General features: G+C 38.8%; 1 long non-coding RNA gene across 1 annotated transcript in view; it reads right to left on the minus strand.

Annotated features, from left to right (window-relative positions):
• Window positions 1-6,100, minus strand: part of LOC131998827 (uncharacterized) — a 55,457-nt gene extending 49,357 nt beyond the window's left edge. The window contains exon 1 of the long non-coding RNA XR_009398885.1: window positions 6,024-6,100. This is a non-coding gene — a long non-coding RNA (uncharacterized LOC131998827). The remainder of the gene's footprint in view (window positions 1-6,023) is intronic.
• Between the last annotated feature and the right edge of the window lie 3,291 nt (window positions 6,101-9,391).

Raw genomic sequence — 9,391 nt, forward strand, 5'->3', positions numbered from 1 at the left:
CTTTGGGAGATTCTAAGTTTTATTTTGGATTTAGGAATGGGGTCTCCAAATATAAATACCAATTAGTCTGTTGGAGATGCAGGATTGGAATGTGGGTGAAAGTGATAGAGAAGGTTTCAATTTACCCTCCTGAAACTGGAAGTTGAGGTCAGGTGTCTTCATTAGATTTATGCTTGAAGAATGGAAAGGACCACAGGGAGAGGAAAAAGGTGGGCAGGGACAGCAGGGAAAGTCAAGGAGAGGAAACGAAAGGAAAGGACGGAAAAAGGAGCCCAGAACTGAGGAGAGAAGATGGGGAAAAAGAGAGCAAGTCAGAAGGAAGAAGAATCATGGCCATGACAGAAAAAAAAAAAAAAAAAAAAGAGAGAGCGAGAGAGAAGCACCAGGATAGAAAAATAATCTCAAAAGTCAGAGGAGAGTCTTTTTAAAAAGAGAGTTTTGGTTATGAGTGGGACTCTGTCAGCTGGAAAAGCCACTGAATATGCATGATGTCATGTACTGTACATTCACGACACACACAAGGCCACATTCAATCTGTTGACCTTAAGGGCAGAACACAAGGCTCATTTGTTTCTCCCCCCCTCCCCACCCCACCCCACCCCTAGCCCTTGCCTCTGAAAAGAAGGAGAAGTTTGTACTGGGAGAGTTCTCATTCTTCAGACAGCCAAGTTAGCGGTGTTGTGAAAAAGGCTAGTTTTCAGAAATCAAAAATTCGTTTCTGCTTAAAGTCACTATAGTAAGTAAATGGTGGGTAATAGGCTTGGGAGAAAAAGAGGCCTCAAATTTCCATGTCAGGGAAGAAGTGACAAAGTCAAGATTCACCACTGGAGAAGAGCCAACCTAGCTTAGAAGGAGTGAGCTGTGCCCCAACCTGGACTATGATCCAAACAGGATTTCCTTGTGCAATTCAGGTGCCTCCGTTAGTGACTGTAGGAAAAATAAATCTAACCCCTAACCACGGAAGACAAACTGAAGTCCTACAAATCACATTAATTGTGGGAAATTGCACCATGGCATGGATTACGTGGCATTACAAATACAGACAGAGGGGGATAGTTTTAGGAAGAAAGAGTCAGAAAAATCACAATTTGTATGTTACCGGAATCATATGGAAGAGAGGGAGTTGAGATCTAGAACACTGGTAGTGACAACAGAGAAATCAAGCAAGACAGAAGTAGAGGAGATGGTTTGTCAGATTGTTTTGTTCATTTAAATTTTCTTTTGGAGATATCCAGTTTTCTTCTTTTGCCCCTGTTCTATGTTAAACAAGATTTGTTTTTCCTATTGTTTTTAAAACTATTCTTATTTAGAAATAACTTAGATTTCAACTATTCACCAAGAACTTTTCTTTTTCTTTATTTTTAAAAAACCTAAATGGTAGAAAATTTTGAACTTTGTAGTAGAAAGAACAGTATAAGGAACTCACATGTACCTACTACCCAGTTTCACCAATTTTTTAAAAGATTTATTTATTTATTTACTTGACAGACAGAGATCACAAGTAGGCAGAGAGGCAGGCAGAGAGGGAAGCAGGCTCCCCGCTGAGCAGAGCCCTATGTGGCGCTCAATCCCAGGACCCTGGGATCATGACCTGAGCTGAAGGCAGAGGCCCAACGACTGAGCCAACCAGATGCCCCAAGTTTCACCAATTTTTAAACTCATCTAGAAATACTTTAATATGCATCTATCTTTTGCTGATCAAAACTTTTAAAAATGTTACTTATGCCATTATAATACAACTTAAAATAATTCTATTATATAACTGAATCCCAAGCCTATATTCAAGTTTCCGTCATTATCTCAGAGATGTATTTTATAGTGAGTTTGTTCAAAGCATGATTCAAACAAGATCCATATATTGGATTTGGTTGTTGTATCTCATAAATATCTTTTATTCTCTAGCGATTCATACTTCTTTTTTTTTTTTAAGATTTTATTTATTTATTTGACACACAGAGAGAGATCACAAATAGGCAGAGAAGCAGGCAGAGAGAGAGGAGAAAGCAGGCTCCCTGCTGAGCAGAGAGAACGATTTGGGGCTTGATCCCAGGACCCTGGGATCATGACCCAAGCCAAAGGCAGAGGCTTTAACCCACTGAGCCACCCAGGTGCCACCATACTTCTTTTTATTATGCCATTGTTTTATGGAGAAACTAGCTCACCTGACTCATAGAATATGTCATTCAGGATTTTCCTAAGTGGTGTTGTGTTTTTCCTACTATAAGACATCATTATATAATCCAATTGTTTTAATGATGCCAAGATGGATCAGTGAGTTCAGATAACATTTCCATTATGAAGTTCTTCGTCTACTTTTAACATAATTGTTTTAGCAAACACTGATAACGATCATTGCCTAGATCATTAGGGGGTCCAAAATGATGCTTTTTGAATTCTGTCGTCTTTTTTTCTGCATTCACTGGTTGGAATTACTCTACAAGGACTTTTTCCACATCAAAAATTTGGTTACACTGAAATACAGTACATACAGGAAAGGCAGGATAAATCTTTCATATTTTCCCTCTCAATACATTTTTGAGTAATGACTTGGTACCCTAGCAACCTCCAAAGATGACCAATGAAGTATTTTTGAAAACCATTATAAACTCAGTAATTTTTATATATCTGATTCTTTTTCATGCTCAAATTGCCCCATCTTTGGCAAATGGGAGTCTCAAAGGGGGCTTTTGTGTCCTTTTGATGTGATTCCATTTGTTTTGAAAGACTTCTTTATTTCTTCCTTGACATAAAAATGGTGTCCCAGATTTACCTGTTAATTTCCTGCCCTGGACTTGGAATCAGGCACTTTTTCAAAGAGTTCTGGTTTCTCTTAGTGGGAAATGGTGTTTAGAGACCAGAATCTGAATGCTTTTTGTGCCTATTACTACAGAATTATCGTTGCTTCTCAGACTTTTTAAGGACAGAGCAATGAAATATGTATTTTTTATTTATTTTAAGGAAAAAATTAATTCATACTGATATTTCCTATTGAAATGGAAGATTATGATATTTTCACTTAATTTCTTTGATTTTATACTCTTATTTTAGTAATCTTACTGTTATTAGTAATACTGATGTTTTAGTATCTCTTATTTTTGAATCAATACCCAAGATTCATCTGATATTTAAGAAACTCTAGGTAGTGAAAATGAAACAATAAAGGGAATAAAGAAAAGACTAATGCGAAAAGGAACTGTAATTGATATCCTCAGAGACATAAGAGATAATACTGCTCCCACAGAACTACTGCAAGAAAATCTTAACCTATGCTGAACATGCTGTGAACTAGAGTTAGTAAGTAATTATGTTAATATCATAGAAGCCAAGTTTTTCAGCAACGAAGAAATAAGATACAAATATAAAATCAAGTAACTTAAGTAAAAACCCTGCAACCATGAATTCAAAATGGAAATATTAGGAACTTAGTTTTTCTCATTTTTAAAAATAAATATTTTCTTGCTATTTGCTCTGAAAACTCTATACAACAATGACAATTCATTGGCAAAGAATATCCCTCATGCCCAGATGGTAGTCTCTAAATAACATTTCCTAATGAAAAGGAAGTAGGGATCCTGGGGAAAATACCACAAGGATGCAATGAGCCAAATCTAGGATGTGGGAAATTCTATGGAAACATAAGACCCAGTCTCTCCTACAAATAAATATCTTAAAAAAAGAGAAAGAGAGAGAAAGGAACCAATATATATTATGTGTGGATCTTGTTTGGATTCTGTGGTATAATAAGAAATGTATTTGGTCTTTGTCCACTATTACATGATATTTTAAAAATTACTAATTTTATTATATATAATATATGATAGTATTGTTATGTTTAAAGAAAGAGTCCTTGTCTAGGGTTCCTGGTTGACTCAGTTGGTAGAGCATGGGACGCTTGATCTCAGGGTCTTGAGTTCAAGACCCATGTTGGGCTTACACCTTACTTAAAAAATACATTCTGAAATTTTTATAATTGAAATGATATGATATGATATTTGGTATTTGCTTCAATACCATATATTCTAGATAAAAAGAAAAAGTGGAGGAGACATAACTGAAACAAATTTGGCAAAATATTGATAACTACTGAAGCAAGGTGGTACAGGTTCAATATACTATCCTCTCTATTTTGTGTTTGTTTGTTTGTTTGAAAATGCCATTAACAAAAAAGTTTTCAAAAAGCTTTATTTAGAACACTAATGATGCCTGAAATAATTGGAGAGATAGGATGCTTAAAAAGTAACTCATTTAATTAAGGAAACACAAGAAGCAAGAGAGAATCCAGCCCAAACCCCATGCCTCAAGGTCCAGCACGGAGCAGGATGTGTCTGAAATTCTTCCAAAGTCTCAGTTTAGGGCCTGGACCCGTCTCCAGATGTCCCTTGACCCTTGGACCTCCCTTGCCTAGGGCAGCAGTTTGTGTTCCCAGCCTGCTGGTTGGAGACCCTTTGTGTGGCAGGCTACACAGTGCAGCCTCATAATTCCCAGAGCCCTTCCGGACACGCGTGAATAGTTGCTGCATTCTCCACATTTTTAGGCAGATGACACTGCAAAGGGTGGAGACTGGGGGCTGGGGCAGCTGATTAAGAAATCACCAGAGGCAACTCAAAGGGGAAAAAAAGAAAAGAACACTCCCTAAGGGACACCACAGGAAACCAGCATAAGCTCACTGCCTTTGGATTTGTTCCTTTGCGGTGGTTGCTGGGTGCAAGCGTCAGGCCTGCTGCCCGTGTCCTTTTCTCCAGCTTCCATCTATCTCCCCCACCAGCTGGTGTTTCCCTTCACTCCCTTTCCTCCCACCCAAGGTACAGGAGGACCTCATTCCATTTAGAGAACTCCTAGTGTTTCCTGGCGGCCTGTGATGATTCATTTTTACTCCCTTGAATCTTCACCATGGCCAGAGCATTGTTTTCCATATCCTTCCCATCCCCCAGGAGAGAACAAAAGGCCACATTTGGTCTTCTGGCTGGAGGCTATGCTACATAGACCATGATATCCCACACCTTGGGCTGAGGGTTCCTCCAGCTCCCTTAAATTTCACAAAACATTTTGAGATAAACTCTTAACAGTAGGATACATTCAATTTCCGGCCAAAGCAATATATTATGTGATTCATCTGTTCCCTAATATTTCCAGTCATCATCATGAAATCTGGTCTCTACCCCTGATGTAAACCCTTGTGTTTATAAGAATTAACCTAAGTAACCTACCACATTTTCAGAGTTGAAATCTGCTTCCTGTCCCATGAGTTTGTAAACTCAGCAAGACAAAATTTTCTGTTGCAAATCAGCCCTACTTGAGAAGTTGATATGGTTGAAGCAAGTTCTAAATAAGACAGTTTTGAATAAAAACTCCATCTTCACACTGCTACCCCAAACTATGGCCAGATCAGTGGGACCTTCAGTTGTATTTTATTTCAACTTCATGATTCCAGATGGAGCCACAATCATGTTAGCATAATCGAAGGATTAAAAAGTGACCCAAGTCATCCAGAATGAGATTTGCAACAGAGGACAAATCAGATGCCCAGAATCACAGAAAGTTTGCAGCAGACAGACTTTAGCCAGCATTGACCCTCTCTTCACAGATGAGAAAACTGAAGTCCGAAGAGAGTTACATTTTGCCCAAGGTAAGAGAGGTAGTAAGTTGAAACCCGGTTCAAAACCAAGTTTACCACCAAAGACTCAAAATCCATTCTCTCACTCATGTCAAATCTGTAGTGTCCTCCTAGCTGGTACTCTTCTCGTCCCTTCTACCTATCCCCCATACTGCCACCTCCCACAGCTACCTTCTCCACAGCTCGCCTCTGATCATGTCTCTTCTGGCCGAAAACTGCCCCATCATTCCGGACTGTTCCACTGACATTTCAGTGGTATCGCACCCTGCATGGCTGTGCCCTTCCCAGGCCACATGGAAAAGTATTTACTCCTCCAGCAAGCGCAGGGCTTACCTGCATCCTTTCCCATGCAATTTTCTCTGCCCGGAAGATTCTTCCCCTTTATCTTTAACAGACAAGATCCTCTTACCTTTTAGAGGTTCAGTTCGGATGCCACATACTCCACAAATCTTTCATTAATGCTGCGAAGTGAAACTTCTTTCTCTCCTCTGGCTCCCTGCTCTTTATAGTTCAGAGCTCCATGTTATACATATCACATTCCATCTGGTGTAACACTGGAGTTAATTATGAACATTCTGCTTTTTCCCACTAAACTAGACATTCCTTTAAGTCAAAGACCAGATCTTATTTACAGCCCCAGCGGAGAGATTTCTCACAGTGAACATAAAAAATGTTTTTTATTAATTTGTGTTGAAACTGACTATCTTTAGAGCCCAACAGCATTTAATGTAGACATGCTCTTCTAAAGAGCTGAAATTAAGTATTTTATGTTTCTATCCTTGATGTTCTCAAGTATAAGGAGGATATACTTGGAAAATCAAGTAACTTTGAATAAAAATAAGAAGGATTTCTTGAATAAAAATAAGAAGGATTCTGGGTGCCTGGGTGGCTCAGTGGGTTAAGCCGCTGCCTTCGGCTCAGGTCATGATCTCAGGGTCGTGGGATCGAGTCCCGCATCGGGCTCTCTGCTCAGCAGGGAGCCTGCTTCTCTCTCTCTCTCTGCCTGCCTCTCCATCTACTTGTGATTTCTCTCTGTCAAATAAATAAATAAAATCTTTAAAAAAAAAAAAAAATAAGAAGGATTCTTTCTCCTTTCCTAGAAGAGATCATGCTCAGCCAAAAGTTCAACTAAACATATGTTTATTGAACACTTCGTAACAGTTGCCAATCATCTATGTCTGCTAGTAAAGAAAGTTACAAAAGACTAATAGCCTTAGAAAAGACCTTGCAACTTCAGACTATACCAAATCTCTATCAATGCAACCTTGGACAAATCACTTAATCCCTATTCATCTTCCTCAGCCTTAAAAAGGGCCATTCATAAAAGGTGGGCCCCTTCATGGACATGGATGCCACCCATCCTGCAACAAGGTTGTGGACCAATTCTGCAAACATATATGGTATGAATTAAAGCAGGGATTCTCAAAGTGTTGTCCCGTGACCAGAAATATCTACTGGGAATTTGATTAAAATACACATTCTCAAGCTATGCTCCGAATGACCTGAATCAGAAACACTAGTTCCTTGGTCTGTTGAGTGCTGAGGTCTGCTGCTTCCTCTTCTCCAAGTGGACAGTGGTACTGGACCTGTGGGTGGGTGGGTGGGGGGGTGCTGCCTGGGGTAGTTCCTCTCCATCCCATCAGCTCATTGTACAGGCAGTCTAGAGGGACCTTTTATTTCCCTTTTAAACAATTCTGCTTACAAGAGGCGCCACACACCGGGAACACCTGGCCTATTTTCCTGGTAGACCTAAGCTTCTGAGGCTCGGTGGACAAATGTTATGAAACTACTCTGAAAACTGAGAGAAACCATACAAATGTAAATATTGTTCAAGTTGCCCAGTCTTTAGTCATATAAAGGAGGAAAACAATAAACAGAAGAATAAACTCCTCTGCTTCTAGAAAAATCTTCATTCTGACTGTACACATAGCTTCCCTCCCTTGATTTTACTCTGCTGTCTGTTTATACTTGGAACAAAACTATACCAAATGGCTAGAGCGAAGATACAGCAATTTAAATGGATGCCCAGACATTGGTTGGCTCAGTTGGTACAGCACGAGACCTTTAATCTTGGGGTTGTGAGTTTGAGCCCATGCTTGGTTTAGAGATTACTTAAGAATAAAAATCTCTAACAAATAAAAAAACAGAAACAAAAAAATAAAAGGAAGCCCAGTACCCCACTACCAGTTAGTTATCAGGCTACTTTTCTTACTTGGCAGAGATTAAAAACTCTAGTGCCCTCTTGAGGCTTCAAAGAAAAGTACCACAATCTCTGAATATGAAGCAAATAGGATTTTCTCCCTATTCCCACAATTCCGAGTCACTTGAATAAAGAATCAGAACTGTTTGCGTGTAGTTTGGACCTGCCTCCTACCTCACCCAAGAGTCCCACTCTCTTCAGTCCTGCCTATGGGTATGATACATTTGGTCTTTCTCAAATGCAGAATTGACTGGCCTCTTTCATTTCTCCCCTCCCTCCTCTAACAAACTGCCTGTGGAGAACTACTTTCCAGAGTAAGTAGTGTAATGAGGCAGCAAACAACCCTGAGTCATAAAGCCAGGGTTTTTGTTAGGCTCTGGCTAGCTGCTCTCTGACTAAGGGTAAATCCCATCTTGACCTCATTTTCCTTAGGGTATTTGAGCAGGCTGTGCTGGTATTTGAGTGTGTGATATTTATAAATGACAAAATATTTACAGTGTAAGGCGAAAGAATCATACTGCTGATAGCAAAGCCTAGTAAAATTATCTTGGCCAAGGTATTTTGTTTTCTAAAGAGGAAAGTTTGTAGACAGAGAAGGAAGCCAAGTTTCTCTGTAGTAATTAAATGACAGGGAACAAATCAAGATATACAATCCCTTGAATGTCTATTCAAAACATAGTAGAGTTTGTGGTTATTGGTTATCAGAGTCTTATATGCCTGCTTCTATATTCAGTCTGTTTGTGCTCTATTGTTTAGGTTGAAGCATGTCAAAAAAATCCAGCCTCACCCAGATAAGTAACTGGAAAAGGAAGAGGTATTTCAACAGCTTCTCTGATTACTTGTGGCTCTTTCTTTCTTTCTTTTAAATTTTGTTAATGAATTAATTTATTTATTTTTAGTAATCTCTATACCCAACCTGGGGCTCAAACTCACACACCCAAGATCAAGAATCACATGTTCTTCTGACTGAGCCAGCCAAGCATTCTGCATGGCTCTTGATCTCTTATACTTCACCTAACTGTCGAATGTTAGTTTCTTAAAGATTAGTAACAATGTAGAATCTCACACCATATCAATGAAATTTTTTGTACTGTTACATTGAAATCCACTGAGCTATCTTGCACTTTGAATAGACCTTTTACCATACATGAGGTAATACAGTGATTTGCTAAGTTATACAGATCTCCAAATTTGGGGTACATTTAATTATGCAATATAAACCATCAAATTCATTAGTATCGCCACCATCATCAAATTAAACAGAAAAGTCTTCAGATATGGAGAACCCGTGAAACTCACTGTGACAGATGCAAGTTTTCTGGATTTCTAATTTTCACTTGAAAGCTCAAATTTTATCACAAATACTGGCACAAATACTGTTAGTTGTAGTCCTTAAAGGAATACACTTTATTTCTGAGAAAATATCTGCCAAATATTGAAGTTTGAAAAACCATAATTTGTTTGCCAGACCTTTTAATTATTATTATTTTTTTAAAGTAAAAATGGTGTTACCAAAAAAAGGGACTCCTCTTCAGGCTGCATGAGCATTTTTCTTCAAGATGATCATTCTACTTTGA

Source organism: Mustela nigripes, chromosome 13 (assembly GCF_022355385.1).
Source record: "Mustela nigripes isolate SB6536 chromosome 13, MUSNIG.SB6536, whole genome shotgun sequence".
NCBI classification, from domain to species: Eukaryota; Metazoa; Chordata; class Mammalia; order Carnivora; family Mustelidae; genus Mustela; species Mustela nigripes.